The sequence below is a fragment of the Natrix helvetica genome, assembly GCF_964273705.1.
Source record: "Natrix helvetica genome assembly, chromosome: 6".
Classification (NCBI taxonomy): Eukaryota; Metazoa; Chordata; class Lepidosauria; order Squamata; family Natricidae; genus Natrix; species Natrix helvetica.
Genome location: NC_138553.1, coordinates 77,975,036 through 77,993,098, shown reverse-complemented (window position 1 = coordinate 77,993,098; position 18,063 = coordinate 77,975,036). Strand labels below are relative to the sequence as shown.

The 18,063-nt window shown below is 45.9% G+C and overlaps 1 protein-coding gene across 6 annotated transcripts in view; it reads left to right on the top strand.

Moving 5' to 3' along the window:
• The window catches only part of NTF3 (neurotrophin 3), a 72,862-nt gene that overhangs the window by 1,845 nt on the left and 52,954 nt on the right, over window positions 1-18,063 (top strand). For 3 of the 6 annotated variants that reach the window (XM_081957999.1, XM_081957995.1, XM_081957998.1), the window contains exon 1: window positions 837-1,053. The exons of the other annotated variants lie outside the window; for them this stretch is intronic. The gene's annotated coding sequence lies outside the window, so the exon portion shown is untranslated. Of the gene's footprint in view, window positions 1-836; window positions 1,054-18,063 lie in introns of those variants that run through there. 6 annotated transcript variants of the gene reach the window in all.

Here is an 18,063-nt window from a genome sequence, read left to right as displayed (position 1 = left end):
CCGGCAAGGGCGGAGAAAGTCGGGCCAAGTTTTCCAACTGGGGGGGGGGAAGGAGGAGGAGGACCGGGGAGAGCTTTATCCAAGCCGGGCGGGCTTCCCCCCCACGGGGAGCCTTGGAAAGCCCCTCTCGGGAGGGGAAGGACAGCGAGCCCACCGCGCTGTTCTCTCTACAGGACCATTCGGGGGGGGGGGGGGATGCAACGCCTCTTTGGTGCTGCAGACTCGGATCCCGCGGTAGAAACAGGTGCGGCGTGGAACAAGGACGGGCGCTTGGGTTGGGGCTTTGCAGGGGCTGGAGGGGGGGTCGCCCTTCGTGGTGGTGGTGCGTGGAAATGGGGGCGGGGAGGGGACCAAGGCAGGTCCAGGGAAATGAGTGCAAAGGGATGGAGGGAGACCCCCTTCTAACGCTTTCCCTCCGGGGAAGCCCGGACGGGCGCGCTGCAAGAGTTTAGGATGGGGTCGCTTGCGCGAATTGGCGGGGGGGGGGGGTCGTGCGAAGGCAAAAAAATGGAGGAGATTCTAGTCAAACATCCATCCCCACCGCCACCCCTGCTTGAAGAGTCAGACGACCAAAGGTCCAGCTTTGGATAGCTCGAAGTGAGTTTTCTTAGGATCTCGCATGCTGCCGCGAAGTTCCACCTCCTGGAAGAGCCAAAGAAGCGCGCAAAGAACCAAACCCACTTTGCGCGCGGGAGTTTAAGCGCCGCCGCCCTCCTCCTCCTCCTTCTCCTTCCATCTTCACTTTCTAGGTGGAGCTTTGGGGCGGGGGGGGGAAGGGGTAGGCGAGGGGAGGGCACTTTCACCTCCTCCAATCCCTTCCTCCTCCTCCTCTCCACCTGGAAAACCGCATTCACCAACGCGAAACCATTCCGAGAAGTTGCCCGTCCTGCATGCATTCTGGAGCCCCCTTAAGGGCGCAAGCTGGAGCCGACAGGGACTTTGCATGGGAAAACGGTCCCCCGAAGGCTGTTTGGGGAGGGGGGACCGCCGCCCTGCTGGAAGGTTATGGCTGAGAGTCGGAGGTGGAGATGAGAAAGGCAGCGGAGGCCCGGGGTAAGCTTTTCCGCCTTTTGCGCTGAATCCTTCAAACAAAGCGCTCCGGGTTGAGCTCGCCGCGCGGGGAAGGGGGAGTGGGGCAGGGCGGCCTTAACAGCATTGTGGGCGCTGGGCAAAGCAGTCTACTCGGGCGCTTTAAGATTAGGAATAAAAGTGTAAATGGTAGATAAAATTAAACATCTGTCTGGCTGGCTGGCTGGCGATCTAACTATCTTATCTTATCTTATCTTATCTTACCTTATCTCTCTCTCTTTCTATCTTTCTGATCCCTTTCTTTCTTTTCTTTTTCCTTTCTTTCCTTTCTATCTATCTCTTTCTATCTCTTTCTTTCTTTCTTTCTTTCTTTCTTTCTTTCTTATCTATCTATCTATCTATCTATCTATCTATCTATCTATCTATCTATCTCTATTATTCTGTGTTAATTTCTAATAATGCATGTTAGTATTAATTTAAAAGAATACAGCAAAGTGTAATAATAACAACGTTGCTGCATTTATATAAGGAGCATTGAAGGGTTAACATATACAGATTAGTAGAGGGGGCCCTATACTCGTAGGGTCCACGGGCAAGTGCCCAGCAGGCCCATGCGTTAAGAGGGGGGGGGCTCACCTGCGGAATCCTTGCAGCCGGTGAAAGAAGTGGGGGGGGGGGGAAGACATTTACCCCACCCCACCCCGCGGGCCTTTTCTCTGTCTCCGGGCAGTCTCTCTCTCTCTCTCTCTCTCTCTCTCTCTCTCTCTCTCTCTCTCTCTCTCTCTCTCTCTCTCTCTCTCTCTCTCTCGCGTCTCAATTCCGGGGAAAACAGAGAAAGTGTGCGCGCGTGTCTGTATCTGTGTGTGTGAGAGTTAGTGACATTGCTGGAAGCGATTTTGCGGATATTTTTTTTTCTTCTAAACGTGCCTTCCAGGCCGTGGATGCGGGTGGGGGTGGGGAGCAGGGAGCAGGGAAGCCTGATTTATTTTTCCCGGAGAGCTCCAAAAATGCTGCAGAATTCCCCTCGGGATTCGAACCCGCGTGGCTCCAAATCTTAGAAGGCGCCGGGGCGGGGGGGGGGAGGCGAGCCGAATTGAGATGGGCGCTCCGCGTGGAAAACAGGTGGCTCCTTGTCCTATTCCTCCGCCAGTCACGGGGAGTCTCTTTTGTTCCTGTGCGGTGGAAATGCTTTGAATTTTTTAAAATTTTAAACGAGGTGAGCTCGCGTTTCGAGAGAGGAATCCTCTGGGCAGGCTAGAGTGCCAGTTCCTGGTAGCTATTTTGGTAGAAACGCCCCGTGTGTAAAGAGACTGTCTGGCCTCTCCCCTTGACTTTAAGGATTAAGACAAACTTCATGTTTAATGGAAGGTTTGGGGTGTAGATTCTCTCTTGAGATGTCCTCTCAACTTGGAGCTCTGGTGGGACAGACAGAAGTGAGGGAGACGCAAAAGGTTTTGGGGGCGAATCTTCCAGACAGGAAACGTTGGGTCTAAGTGGGTCTGCTTGGAGCAGAAGAGTGTCAGATGGCGTCAATTTGAACTTCGGCTCCTGTGGCTACCTTGGTTTTAATTCTTAACCATAGCCAAGAAAGTAAGAGGGATCAGTCGTCAAGCGCAGGAAATCCAGGCAGTTCAGATGAAGATGGGTTTATTGTAGGCTAATGCTCTCTACAAGAATCTGAGCTACTAAAGGTCAAAGCAAATTGGAAGTGGGTAAGAGAATGGAATTCAAGGTGGGTTTATTGTAGGCTAATGCTCTCTACAAGAATCTGAGCTACTAAAGGTCAAAGCAAATTGGAAGTGGGTAAGAGAATGGGATTCAAGGTGGGTTTATTGTAGGCTAATGCTCTCTACAGGAATCTGAGCTACTAAAGGTCAAAGCAAATTGGAAGTGGGTAAGAGAATGGGATTCAAGGTGGGTTTATTGTAGACTAATGCTCTCTACAAGAATCTGAGCTACTAAAGGTCAAAGCAAATTGGAAGTGGGTAAGAGAATGGAATTCAAGGTGGGTTTATTGTAGGCTAATGCTCTCTACAAGAATCTGAGCTACTAAAGGTCAAAGAAAATTGGGAGTGGGTAAGAGAATGGGACTCAAGGTGGGTTTATTGTAGGCTAATGCTCTCTACAAGAATCTGAGCTACTAAAGGTCAAAGCAAATTGGAAGTGGATAAGAGAATGGAATTCAAGGTGGGTTGGATGTAGATCTCTAATGGGCAGACAAAGGACACACTTGATCCCTCCCTCTGGTCCAGCCTGGTCATTTCCTACCTTGGTTCCATTTCAGTTGCTGTTGGCCAAGTTTGGTAGGGAGAAGGGAGAGCCATCCTTGGACATCCCAACATATGAGTTGATGAAGGCCATTCTCAAGTGCCTCCTGTAGACAAACTGACTGCTTTTCTTTAGACCAGGGGTCGGCAACGTTAAACACTCAAAGGGCCACAAAGGTCCTAACCGGAAACCTTCTCAATTGTGGAGCTGACTGATGACAGGGAGCCGCAGCAGAGGGATGAAAGAGCCACATGCGGCTCCAGAGCCGTGGGTTGCTGACTCCTGCTTTAGACAAATATCTGGGGGAAATTATACTCTTGTGTCCATTTTGGGCATGTTGCTCTGTTGTGTTTTGAAGTGTGTGACGTACATCTGAGCCCTGACAATATTACAGGGCTGTTGCTCATAATGCTGATGAAAGTCTTCCGACTGGAAAATGAAAGCCCATGTTGCGTAGTTATTGTTGTTGTTGAGGTTTACAACATTGTTGCTGTTGCTGAGGATTGGTGTGCGACACTCAGCTTCCTGGCTGTATGTTCAGAGTGTAAGGGCCCTCCTGCTCTTTTCGGATTTTTGACCATTGCTTCATTTTAAGGACAGTCCATGCTTTGGAAATCTGGCGCAAATAACTGGAAACGGGAGTAAAGTTTAAAGCACTAAAAGTTTATTCCATGCTGCCTATACAACAAGAATCTGATCTAATAACGGTCGGCACTAAATTGGAGCCAGATAAGAGCCAATGGACTTTAAGGATGGAGGAGTGCCTGGATTTTGTGGAAACGCAATGATTCCAAACTGGTGATGCATTTAACCCCACCCTAAATCTCAGCCTGCTTGATTCTACATGCGTCAGCTCAGTTCAATTGAATCCCTCTTTAGAGTGAGGGTCAGGCAATTGGGGGGGAGGGGGTTTCTTTATCCCATCAATTTTATTTTTGAATTATTACTGGAGAGTTTTGCTTTCTTTCTGCCAAAATAAATGCTTTTTTTGGGGGGGGGTGAAGGAACGAGTTAGAATGATCTAATAGGAGGCTGTACATTGTACGAAGTTGATTATTTTGTCCGTTTGGCTGAAAGGTTTTCTTTTTTCTTCAAATGGTGCCAGTTGCGATTTTCAGCCTTCTAGAACAGGGGTCAGTAAGCAGCGGGCTCTGGAGCCACATGTGGCTCTTTCGTCCCTCTTCTGCGGCTCCCTGTCACCGGTCAGCTCCACTATTGATAGGGCTTTCGGTAGGACAGATAGAGGAAAACGGATGCCGTGCTAGGGGGAGACTTTATGGTTGGGGGAATCGTATGTCTGTTCGACAGAGGAAAAAGGACGCTGCACTAGGAGGAGACTCTATGGTTGGGGGGGACCGGACTTCTGGTCAGCTCCAGAATTAAAGGGGGGGCTTCTGGTTAGGACCTTTGTGGCTCTTTGAGTGTTTAAGATGGGTGCATCTTATACACTGAATACCGTGTTTTGCCTGCTGAAATCCCACCCCCTTTGCAAAAATGGCCATGCATAGCCTTTAGGAGGCTTTCAGAGTGCTCCTGGGGGCTTGGGAGGGCAGAAATGAGTGAAAAACACGCCATTTTTTGCTCATTTATGCCCCTCCAGCCACCAGAAGCACTCTACAAGCCTCCTAAAGGCTATGCATGCCCCCCCTTTTTTTGACAAGAAACAGGCCCATTTTCGCGAAAATGGGCTGTTTTGGGAGGTCTGCAGAGTGCAAAAACTTTTTTTTTTAAATTTGCCTCTTCAAAATCTTGGTGCATCTTATACTCCCAAAAATACGGTACCCGTATTATGTTCTTGTACAATGCCCAATTCTTAATTCCTACCTGTAAATTACTTGCATGAAAGGCATCTGGAGGTATGAAATCAGTATATGAAATTTCTCAATCGCCTTAACCGAGAATGGAATATAGATTATAATTATAGGGATCTTCTGAGCCAAGGAAAAGCTTTTTCAATCAGAGCTTTAGCAAGAAGGGACTCACACACTGTCTTTAACACAAGCACAACTCTGCCTTAATAGTGGATGTCCGCAGCAAAGGCTTATTGCTTGTAGCATCAGAGGTATCTGCATTGATTGGCAGGTGAATATTACTAATTATTTTCTTGTACTCTCACCGTGGAATGTTTTCCCTTCCTAGATGTGGTGGAGAAATATGGCTGAAAACGTAACCAGAAAAGTGTGGGTAGATCTTAGTGTGTCGGATAGGATGCACATAGTGTGATTCAGCTATGTGTCAGGGTTTCAAATAGCATCCAAAATTAAATCAGAGTCCGAGGCAAAGGATTCCTCAAAGTTCCGATTTATTCCCAGATGTTGGCACATCTGGGAGAACCCGAATCTGAAAGCTTCCAGGTTCCCCCCCCCCAGTTGAAAGGTCAAGATCCTGCCCCAACACCCACAAGTCCATCACGTGGTCCAATCTTTCACTGCCACGAAGATAGATTCCTCCCATCCAGATCCAGCCAGGTGCAGAGACAAAGAATGACCTTGGCTTTCTAAAAAGTATGTTATTATGGCTACATATCACCCAGCTCCGTATAATTTCCCCCTCCCATTTTCCCACAGTCGAAAGTGTGGCAGATCTGAAGCCTAAAAAGAAAAGGTCTGACAGGCAGCCTCCCCTCAGAAGAAAAGCGTGTCCTGTAAAGAGAATAATGCAGAGGGTTAACATTTATTAACTAACCACCTCTACCTTCCACAGGGGGACCCTTTGGCTTTCAGGTCTGATACTGTGTGTCAATCAATCTGGTGCGGCTACTATTTATCCAGACCAGATAAACGAGTCTTCAACTTACAACCACAATGGAACCCTAAATTTTTGTGGCTAAGCGAGATAAAGGGTCCTCGGGCTATAGGTGTTGCCGGACCTCATTGTCCCCCACATACTCACTGCCACTTGTTCGCATGCTGGAGAATGGGGTGCCCAGCTAGGCTGATCATCCTGATACTGTGCATCACCAGAAAATAAGACTTAATGTGTCTTTTGAAGCAAAATAAATAAATAAATAAATAAATAAATAAATAAATAAATAAATAAATAAATAAATAAATAAATAAATAAATAAATAAATAATAAATAAATAAATAAATAAATAAATAAATAAATAAATAAATAAATAATAAATACCAGGTCTTATTTTCGGGGAAACACGGCAAGTGTGGAGGACTGATCATAAGTCACTTTTTCCAGCGTCATTGTAACTTTGAATGTTCCTTAAATGAACGGGTTGTAAGTTGAGGACTAGCTACAGCGTTTCATTATACGCGTAGTCCTCGACGTAACGACCACAATTGAGCCCGAGCTTTCTGTGGTTGTGAGATATGTCTTAAGTGATGTGTGTCCCATTTTTACGACCTTTCCTGCCACCCTGGTTAAATGAATCACTGCAGTGTGATTCATGGTTGTTAAGCGAGTGACATGGTTGTTAAGTGAATCGGACTCCCCCATGGACTCTGGGATACGGCAATGGTCATAAATATGAGCCGTTTGCTGAATTTTGATCACCTGATCATGGGGAGACTAGAAAGGACATCACGGTGGGAAAAAAACCCCAGTCCTAAGTCTCATTTTTCAGGAATGCTCACCAAACGAACTGTTGTAAGTCAAGGACTAATGCTATGTCCCCCTCTTGAGTTTCGATTCATTGGGGTAGTGATTGGGCAAGAGGAAAGAGCTGGCTGTCAGGTTCTCAGAAACAATAATAATAGGACATTGTACGGATGGATAGGGGCGTGGTGGCTCAGCGGCTAAGACGCTGAGCTTGTTGATCAGAAAAATCGGCAGTTCGGCGGTTCAAATCCCTAGCGCCGCGTAACGGAGTGAGCTCCCGTTACTTGTCCCAGGTTCTGCCAACCTAGCAGTTTGAAAGCATGTACAAAATGCAAGTAGAAAAATAGGAACCACCTTTGGTGGGAAGGTAACAGCATTCCGTGCCCCTTTGGCATTGAGTCCTGCTGGCCACATTACTCCGGAGACATCTTTGGACAGTGCTGGCTCTTCGGCTTTGAAACAGAGAGGGGCATCACCCCCTAGAGTCGGGAATGGCTAGCACATATGTGCGAGGGGAACCTTTACCTTTATGGATGGACAGTTGGTGGCTACAGGCCACAATGTTGATTTGAGCGGTGATCAGGAAAGTCACCCCTGAAATGAGAGTTGAGTTTTCTGCTCTGGCTTTCAACTGGCAGGTGTCTAGTTGAAAATCAAACTGTCACATACTTTAACAGGGTCAGAGCCCTCTTCCAATCCACAAATGTTTTATAATCCTGTTCAGCCTGTTCTGATTGTTCTTTCGGGACTTTGAGAAGTGCTTCCAATTCCTGAAGAACCTGATTGACTGCAAGGTGCTAAAGTCGGGGTGATTATGCCGAAGGAGAAAGTGTGTGAGCTTGCAATGAGCGTGCATCGAACGTGTGTGTGTGTGTGTGTGTCATTGGTTGTGTTGCCCAGCTGGGAGCAAGAGGGTGACCCAATTATCCTGAGATAATTAGCCTGGCAGCAGAGGTATATTGTTCCGGCAAAGCGTGAAAGCGCTCTGTTTGTGTATCTGATTGGGAAAGTGGAGACATATTCTCAAGATGGTATCTTAGATAGGCTGCACCAGAACTCTGCACTGAATGCAAACATTTTCCGCCAGGGATTAATGCCTTCTCGCAGTCTGTCATGCAATTGGAAACTGTGCTTCAGAAAAAAAAAATTGGGCCATGTTGCAAACTGAGGGCCAAAGAGAACAGAAAAGGAGCTTTGAACATAGAACTTAGAATAATGGAAGGGACCTTGGAGGTCTTCCAGTCCAGGGGTCACCAACCTTTCGGACCTCATGGACCATTAAATTCATAATTTTAAATCCCATGGACCACTAATAGGATCTGCTGGGTGGGCGTGGCTAGGTGGTCACGTCACTGGGTGGGCATTGCCAACTTGATGTCACTCACACCGAGGAGCACCTTGCCGGTCTCTACTCGGCCCTCCCCTCCCAGCCACTCCTCGCCTGCCCGCCCGGGCTCCTTAGGACCACAACAAGAAGCAGTTGTTGGAGCTAAGCAGCCACCAGGAGAAAGAGTTGGCAAAACAGCTCAGTTTAAATTGGATCTGACCGAGAAAGGAGGCTCAGCAGAAGCACCTCACTGAGGACTACGAGCAAAGGCTTTCCAACCAGAGGGAAGACCTGCAGGAGTGCAAGGCCAGGTACCGACGCCTGGAGGCTCACTGGGATGAGATGGTCAGCCAGTTCCAGGCCATGATGCAGTCCCACTGGAACGGGGCCCTCCGGCTCTTCGCTACCAGCGGTGCTTCCCTCCAGCCTTTGCCCAAAGCCCCCCACCAGGAGGCTGAAGCAGACCCCAAGTCGGAATTTCTGCCCCCCTCTGACCCACACAAAAAGACCCCGAAGGGGGAGAGTCTCTGCAGCAACACAAGCATTCATAAACCAGGGGGCATGGTTTAAGGACCCCTGATTTAGTGCAATATAAAAAAATGCAAATAATGCGAACCACCAACATTTTCTCGTGGACCATCAGTGGTCCACGAACCACCAGTTGGTGACTGCTGTTCTAGTCCAACCCCATGGTCATTGGTTGTCCAATCTCTTTTTGAATGCCTTCAATGGTGGAGCGCACACAACCTCTGAAGGCAAGCTATTCCATTGAATTGATTGCTGTCCCCGTTAGGCGTTTTCTCCTTAGTTCTCGGTTGCTTCTCTCCTTGCTTCGTTTCCATCCATTGTTTCGTTTTCTTGCCTTTGGGTGCTTTTGCCGAATAGCAAAACTCTCCAGTGGCTCATGCAATCGACTGGCGTACATTGCATGCAGCTTGGTGAGGTGTGCACCTTGGTTTAGGTTATCAAAGCCCTTCATCTTCGTATACTTCCTTATAGAACAGGTTTATTCCAGGCATGGTGCAACAGCTGGAACTCAGGAATATCAGAGGCAACAGACAGTCCAGTCTTCTCGTCAAACCACCTGTGACACAAGAATTCGGTCAAACGCTGCGAGGTCTATTTAGTTGCACAAGCCACAAAATAGGCTAGTGCGGAATGCCTTCCAATCACTGTCAATCTATCAGGAGATCCAAAACCACTGTTCTGACCGAGGCTTCCCAAGAGCCTGAAGCAAACTCCTGGTCCCGACAAAAAACCCCTTTTATTAATTAACTATGAATTCTGCTCATTCACGTCCAGCAAAATCTTTCAAGGGAGGATTTATAGTCATAGACCTTATCTGGCTTGGAGAGCTGCCAGGACGATATCTGCAACACGTGGCAAGGAGTCTCGGAGAGTCACGAACCAATTAAGCGAACTAATTGTCTCCTGCAAACTCCACTCCCCTTTTGCTCCTCTTTTATTTCCTCTGGGAGGGGCCATTCATCGTCCACCTGTGGCCTTACTCCCAAGTCGACCCCTGTTCTTTAGCTGTTCCATTCGTCTGGCAACTCTGCGCATGCGCACACTGGGAACAGGCTCCAGCTGTTCGTCTGCCTCACTGATGTCTGACTCTGAAGGCAGTGGATAACTGGCATAGGGCTCTGGTCCCCTCTCTGCCTCCGAAACAGAGCCCTCATCAGAGCCTTCCCCAGACTCCAGGACTGGCCCATGTTCCTCCCCAACCTCCTCACTGTCTGAATCGGCTACCAGCTCTGCTGGCTGCTGGCAGGTCACAACAACCACATACAACAGTCGCAAGGCCCACAGGCATCAGATCAGGCCCGTGGGGCCATCCTGGTCTACCAGTGCGAAGAGGAAAGATCAGGCCAACGTAGCTTCCGCCCAGTCTACTTAATGAGAAGAGGAAACATGCCAGCAGTTTGGGGAGTGGCATCAAGCTGGCCATGTCTGCCCAGTCAGCCACACCCACCTATCCCCATCCCCAACCCAAGGTCAACCACAGCCTTGTTGTGGCCCTTAATGAATTTGAATTTGACACTCAATTTCCCTGGCATCTAGGGTATCGTCCAAGAATTTTGCCTATTTGTAGCTCCATCTGGCTTCCTCGATGGGGAAATAAGAGCATTAGCATCTACCTAGCCCAAATGTTGATTAGCTTTAGTCTGGATCTATGCCGGTTTGGCCTCTGCATTCTGACTCTTGGCTCCTCACTTACCTGTCCCTTCCGGGCTCAGTTTTCACATATCAGCATCTCCATCTATGCTAATGTCCCAAGCTTCAAGCCAAGGGGCAAGGAAGCCAATCAGTTAGTCAAAAACTAGTACAGAGTACTTAAAGCAGGCATTCTTGACCTCAAACTCCAGAGTAAACTCAAGTGAAAAGGGTCAGCAGGCAAAGTTGTCTACCTAAAAGGTAATTTTCCAGAAATATATGTATGAGTCCTTGCCTAGAGAACTTGCTTGCATCGATGGCTTCTCTCCCAACCCTTCCTACAGCCCTGCCCAGAACATTGAGAATATTTGAGGGCTGTCACAGAGAAGAGGAGGGTCAACAAGCATCAGAAGGCAAGACAAAGAAGCCATGGATGGAAATTAATCAAGGAGAGAAGCAACCTAGGAGTAAGGAGAAACTTCCTAACTGTGAGAACAATCAGCCAGTGGAATGGCTTGCTTTCAGAAGTTGTGGGTGCTCCATCACTGGAGGCCTTTAAGAAGAGACTGGATAGTCATTTGTCCGGAATGACATAGAATCTTCTGCTCAAGCTGGACTAGAAGACCTCCAAGGTCCCTTCCATCTCTGTTATTCTATGTTCTTACATTTGATGTATAAAGACTTTTATCGGATATGATTTTAGATGCTACTCTCATGGTGGTGTTTTTCATGGCTTGTTCCTTCATCTCTTGATCCTTTGTCTTCCAGAGCAGAAGCAGCATCAACATATCAATGAACTTGAGCCTTTGCTTCAGTTTCAGGGCCATAATTGCCCAAATCTGAGAACCAAGAATGGTGTGTGTGTGTGTGTGTGTGTGTGTGTGTGTGTGTGTCTGTGTGTCTGTGTCTAACTGCTAGATTCAAATACTGTTTGATCAAACTCACCAATTGCTTTAATTCATCTATCTAGGCTGCAAAAAATCTGAAAGGGAGAGATAGAATTTCTCATCTTTGTTGCTATTTAGTGGGCACTTAGATTGATGTGACTCAGATCTGTTATCCTTACTTCCTTCGGTTCCAGATTTCCCCCTTTCTTCTTCTGAAGGAAGATTTGGCTAAAGGGGCAGTGAACAAGGTTGTAGAGTAGGACTGGAGTTAGCAAAGTTCAAGAATATCTGCATGACTATTGAGAGTAGAGGGGGACCAGATGATCAAGTGGAGACCCAGGTTATATGAATGAAAGAAAGAAAGAAAGAAAGAAAGAAAGGGAAAGAAAGAAAAAGAAAGAAAGAGAATGAAAGAGATGAAGAAAGCGAAAGAGAGAGAAAGAAAGAAAGAAAGAGAGAGAAAGAGAGAGAGAGAGAGAAAAAGAAAAAGAAAGAAAGAAAGAAAGAGAGAAAGAGAAAGAGAGGAAAAGAAAAAGAAGAAGAGAAAGAAAAAAGGAAGGAAGGAAGATAAACTAAGATAAATTTCTGTGAGTTACCCAAAAGTGCCAGAAATCTTCAAACAGGGAAAACCATGTTGTCAGAGTTTTGGCAGTGTGACTAGCTTTTTGTGATACACCCACGAACAATAACACAGCACACAGAGCCTTAAGACAATTAACAGTGGTTTACTTACAACTATATACAGGCAAACACATGCAGAAGAGAAAATCCCTTACCATTCACTACAGACACAAGAAGAGCACCGAATACACGCCGAGAAGAAGAAAGAACACCCTCTTATAACCACTTATATATAGGCTTGTGTGGTCCTCCCATCAGAATCTTAAAAGGGTTATACCATAGCTGCAATGAATCAGCCTTGTTTCATCAGCCTAGCCTTCAGCTTACACATCACATCTTATAGCCTTACATCAGTTGGCAGCTATTAAATCCTCAGGACCTTGACGCAGGTCATGTGAAGAATGTACTTAGTGGAACATAGCAACCTCCTTGTAATCCAGCATTTGGTTTCTGAAGGTCACCAGTGAGTCACTTCTGAGTATTCACAAGTACATTCAGAGCCCGATCACAGACTTATCTTCTTCTCCAAAGTCAGGAAGCGAACTGTCCTATTTTGAAGATAAATGGTTATGTGGAAGTAAAACATTTCTCTGGAGCAAAAACTGTGTGTCCCCATCAGGTAAACATAGCAATGTCAACTTTGGATATTGTACTCTACCCTTGTTGGGGGCTATTGCTCTAGCCTAGGAAAATTCTTGCTGATGACACAACATTTTCCTTTCCCCTTTCTCCTTTCTCCTTTCTTTTCCTTTCCTTTCTTTTCTTTTCTTTTCTTTTCTTTCCCTTTCTTTTCTTTTCCTTTCCCTTCCCTTCCTATTTTCTTCCTTTTCTTTTCCTTCTTTCCTTTACCTTCCCTTCCTTTCCTTCTTTCCCGTCTTTCCCTTCCCTTCCTCTTTTCTTCCTTTCCTTTCCTTTCCCTTCCTTTCCTTTCCCTTCCCTTCCCTTCCTTTCTTTTCCTTCTTTCCTTTTCTTTCCCTTCCCTTGCTTTCCTTCTTTCTCTTCATTTCCTCCTTTCCTTTCCTTCCCTTCCTCATTTATCCCTTCTCTTTCCCTTCCCTTCCCTTCCTTTTCTTTCCTTCTTTCCCTTCCGTTCCTTCTTCCATTTCCTTCCTCTTTCCTTCCTTTCCTTCCCCTCCCCTCCCTCATTTCTTCCTTTCCTTTCCTTAAGATACCTTATTAAATATACCTTATTGAAATCTGTGCAATTTCCTGGAACTTCCCAGCTACACGAGACGTGACATCATTAAACTTAACAATTCAATATCATGTTAAGTCACTAATAAGCCAACTACACTACAGTATAGCTTAGTTTCTCATAAAACTTTCTCTCCTCTGTCACATAGTCCCTTCCGCAAGTTAATTTGTAAACAATTAAAATACTCTCAGATCATCACTATGTATGCATGCTCTCTTCTCATAAAAAAGTTACAATCTAGAAATTCTTTGCATCTTTATAATGTTTGAAGAACCAAGTTTTATGTGAGGGATGCTTCCTAAAAATATGTTATAACTGGGTGCAAACAGCTGAGCATAAAAAGTATCAGACCACCTTTAAAGACAGTTGGCAATTTGTGTCCTGTTGAGTCATCATTGGAGATGTATTTTTTATCTAAACAACAACAAACAGAATGACCACTGGTGGCAAAACAAAACAAAAACAAAGCAAAAGCATTGGGAGGAAAGGTAACTTCTGACATCTTACCAGCTTTCTCCTTCCCTTCCCTTCCTTTCCCTTCCCTTTATATAAGTCACTATTTTCAGTGCCGTTGTAACTTTGAACGGTCACAAAATGAACTGTTGTGAGTTGAGGACTACCTGTGCTACGCGTGGTCCCTGACTTACAACAGTTCATTTAGTTTCAAAGTTACAATGTTCCCAGTGTGTGGGAACGTTCAAATTTCCCAGTGTGCGCATGTGCAGAGTGGCCAGACGAAGGGAACAACTAAGGAACAGGGGTCGACTTGGGAGTCAGGCCACAGGTGGACGGTGAATGGCTCCTCCCACAGGGAATAAAAGAGGGGAGAAAGGGGAGTGGAGTTTGCAGGAGGCCATTCGTTCATTCCTGCATTCTCGCCAAGTATTGCGGCGTCTGAAAGATATCGGCCTGGCCGCTCTCCAAGCCTGATAAAAGTCGATAATCGTGAACTATCTTTAAGGAGTGTGGGCCGGGACTTTGCTGGAGAGAAAAGGGGTTTATTGGGATGAGGACTCAGTTTCGTGCTGCTGAGGAAGCCTAAGTCAGAAGAATATTAGAGAGATAAACATACGATTATTTTATGTAGACCGTTTCTGTTTTGCTGTAGGGGGCAAAGCTTCATGTCTATAATTACAGCTGGAGAGAAGCCATGAATGACTTTCTCCCAGCTGTTGTTTGTTTGTTTGTTTGTTTGTTTGTATGAGCTAATACCCTTCTGTCATACAAAAGGTCATGGCATTGATATCCCTCTCTGAAGCGTAGACCTCTCTCTCTTGAGTTTCCACAGCTGCATGGGACTCATATCTTAAGCATTGCACTTTGTTGGCTCTTTCGTTTGTAATCTGCTGAGATTCCAGATCATCTAGAACAGAGGTCTCCAAACTTGGCAATGAGTAGATGTCAACTCCCAGAATTCCTCAGCCAGCAAACTGCCCTCAGCCATGCTGGGGGGAATTGGCTGGCTGAGGAGAGCTGGAAGTTGAAACCATGCTTACTGGGGAATTCTGGGACATGAAGTCCACAGACGCCATGTGAAAGTATACTTGGGTTCTAGACCAGGTCTCTTCAAACTGGGCAACTTTAAGCCTTGTAGACTTCAACTCCCAGAATTACTCAGCCAGCCAATTCCCTTCAGCCATCTTGGTGGGGGGGGGAGTTGGCTTTCTGAGGGGAGTTGGAAGTTGAAACTATGCTTACTGGGGAATTCTGGGACATGACGTCCACAGACACCATGTGAAAGTATACTTGGGTTCTAGACCAGGTCTCTCCAAACTGGGCAGCTTTAAGCTTTGTAGACTTCGACTCCCAGAATTCCCCAGTCAGCATGGTTTCAACTTCCCACTTCCTTCAGCCAGCCAATTCCCCCCAGCATAGCTGAGGGGAGTTAGCTGGCTGAGGAATTCTGGGAGTTGAAGTCTACAAGGCTTAAAGTTGCCAAGTTTGGAGACCCCACATCTAGAACCCAGGTATACTTCCATGCCGCACCTATGGACTTCAACTCCCAGAATTCCCCAGCCAGCATGGGTTCAGCTTCCAACTCCCCTCATCCATCCAGCATGATTGGCTGAGGAATTCTGGGAGTTGAAGTCTACAAGACTTAAAGTTGCCAAGTTTGGAGACCCCAGATCCAGAACACAGGTAGACTTCCACACTGCATCTGTGGACTTCAATTCCCAGAATTCCTCAGTCAACCATGCTGGCTGGCTGAGGAAAGTTAGAAGTTGAAAAAATGCAGGCTGGGGGAATTCTGGGAGTTGAAGTCCGCAAGTCTTAAATCAGCCAAGTTTGGAGATCCCTGGCCTATAACCCAGGTCTACTTCCACCCTGCAGCTGTTGAGCATGTGAAGCATTGGGCTTTGTTTTTTAAATTCCCTTGATTTGTAATTAAAATGGAACTTCCAAACAACATGCAAACCAGAACCATCGTGATTCTAACAGCCACTTGCTTGTGTTTCTGGAAAAGGAAATGAGCTGATGAGTACATTTGGTATTTTGAAAGGATGTTGCGGGCTTTTTGCAAAATGCCACATGCAGCCACAAAACATTCCTTTGCCAGATGGCTGCGTTGGTCCCTTCTGCGCCCTTGAGGCCACTGATAGCTTCTTCTCTGCTACTCAGTAGAACCAGGCAGAAATACGCGCGAAGAAAACCAGCACTGGATCAAGCCAGCCTTTTCACTCCCCTAAGGCTGCCTCCGGGGACGATAAGGTTTCTAAGAGGTCGACATACAATATGACTTTTTAGAATTAAACAAGATTTAGGCCACCCACTGTGAAGAGGAGATGCGGAGAGGCCTCCTTTGCTGATTTGGGGGGGGGAAGGGTGCCCGTTTTATTTATTGATTTATTTCATTTATTTCATCAAGCATGTATTCGATAACATACCGTATTTTCCGGAGTATAAGACGCTCCGAAGCATAAGACGCACCGAGCTTTTGGGGAGGAAAACAAGGGGGGGGGGAATCTGTCTCTGCCTCCCAGCAATTTGCCTCCTTGCAACAAACAGCAAACAGTACAGAAGATACATACTGTTTGTGGTGTTACATTTGAGACTATCCTTGTACAGATGCTGTTAAAATTGATGTGGCTTTATGGAAGTATACATTATTCTCTGCTATTTAAAAGAAGATACAATAGCACTGGGCCTCTTCAGATCAAGCATTTATTTTAAGAAGCTTTTTCATTTTGTTAAGCTGTCTAGAACAATAATAAAGCAGTCTTTAAAAAAATAAGTCTAATAATTTGAACATTCTATAGGCATTTATAGTTGTTGACTGACCTCCTTGCAGCAAACAGCAATCAGCCTGATTAGCACAAGAAAAAAAATCTGCCTCTGCCTCCCAGCAATTTGCCTCCTTGCCGCAAACAGCAAGTTTCACTTTCAATTGGACCTCCCGAACATCAGCTGTTTAGGCTGCAGGGATTGCCATAGCCTATTGCAGCCTCCGCAAGCCCCATTTTCTCTGTTTGCTGCAAAGAGGTAAATTGCTGGGAGGCAGAGGCCAAAGGGTGGGGGCCAATGAATGGGCCGGGCTACATTCAGTGTATAAGATGCACCTAAATTTTCATCCTCTTTTAGGAGGAGAAAAGGTGCGTCTTATACTCTGAAAAATACGGTATATAAATATCAACATGATTTTGAATACGTGAAATGGAAATGAATAAAAAGAAACTTTAGGACAGGGAGGGTAGGCACTTTGGTGTGCTTATGCACTCTCCCTTTACGGACCTCTTAGGAATGGGGTGAGGGCAACAGTCTATTGCGGTTTACCTTAAGTTTGCATCTATTGTGTGCTCATGTATTGTTGTGGTTGAAGCTGAAGTAGTCATTGACAGGTAGGACATTGTAGCAGATAATTTTATGTACTATGCTTAGGTCGGATCGGAGACTGCAAAGTTCTAAGTTATCCAAGCCCAAAATTTCAAATCTGTTGGCATAAGGTATTTTGTTGCGAGCAGAGGAGCGGAGGACTCTTCTCGTGAAATATCTCTGGACTCGCTCGATTGTATTAATGTCCAATATGCAGTGCGGGTTCCGGACAGATGCTGTATTTGAGAATTGGTCTAGCAAACGTTTTGTATGCTCTGGTTAGCAGTACAATATTGCCGGAGAAGAAGCTACACAAGATTAGGTTGACAACTCTTAATGCCTTTTTGGCAATGTTGTTACATTTACCAAATGCACCCCAATGATACTCATAGAATAAGTGGAGTTGGAAGGGACTTCAAAGATAATCTGTTGTGCAGGAAAAACAATGAATGCCAGACTATTTTACTTTTTACTCTACTTCCAGTATAAGCACAATCAGATTATTGTTCTGTCCTGTCCTGTTCTCTCCCTTCCCCTCCTCCTCTCCTCTCCTTTCCCCATTCTCTTCTCTTGCCTTCTCTTCTCCTCTCCTTTCCTCCCCTCCGCTGTCCTCCCCTCCCCTCCTCTTCTCTTCCCTTCTCCTCTCCTCTCCCATTATATGTTCCTCTCCCCTCCCCTCCTCTTCTCATTTCTTCCATTATCTTACTATCTCTTAGTCTCTCTGATTGATTTAATACTAAAAAAAAAAATCACTCCAGTTGGCAGTTCTTGAATATTCATTAAGTACTGACATTTCAGTCATTCCTTCCTAATCCTTCCCACTGGGAATATATTCTTGATATGACCCATTGAAATAAAAGATAGCAACACAAGAAGACCACATATATATGCTGGTTTTGTTGCATTCGGGTCTTTTCACGTGTAAGACTGAGATTGTCTTTGCAACGTTTCGGCAAGATATCACCTGCCATCTTCAGGCTTGGGCTTAAAATGGAAACGGCAGCTCCGTTCTCATTTTAAGCCCAAGCTTGAAGATGGCAGGTGAGATCTTGCCGAAACATTGCAAAGACAATCTCAATCTTACATGGGAAAAAACCCGAATACAACAAAACCAGCATACCTACACCGGTGAAAATCTACGAACACACACACACACACACACACACACACACACACACACGTGTGTGTGTGTGTTGTATTTGTGCTGATAAATAAAT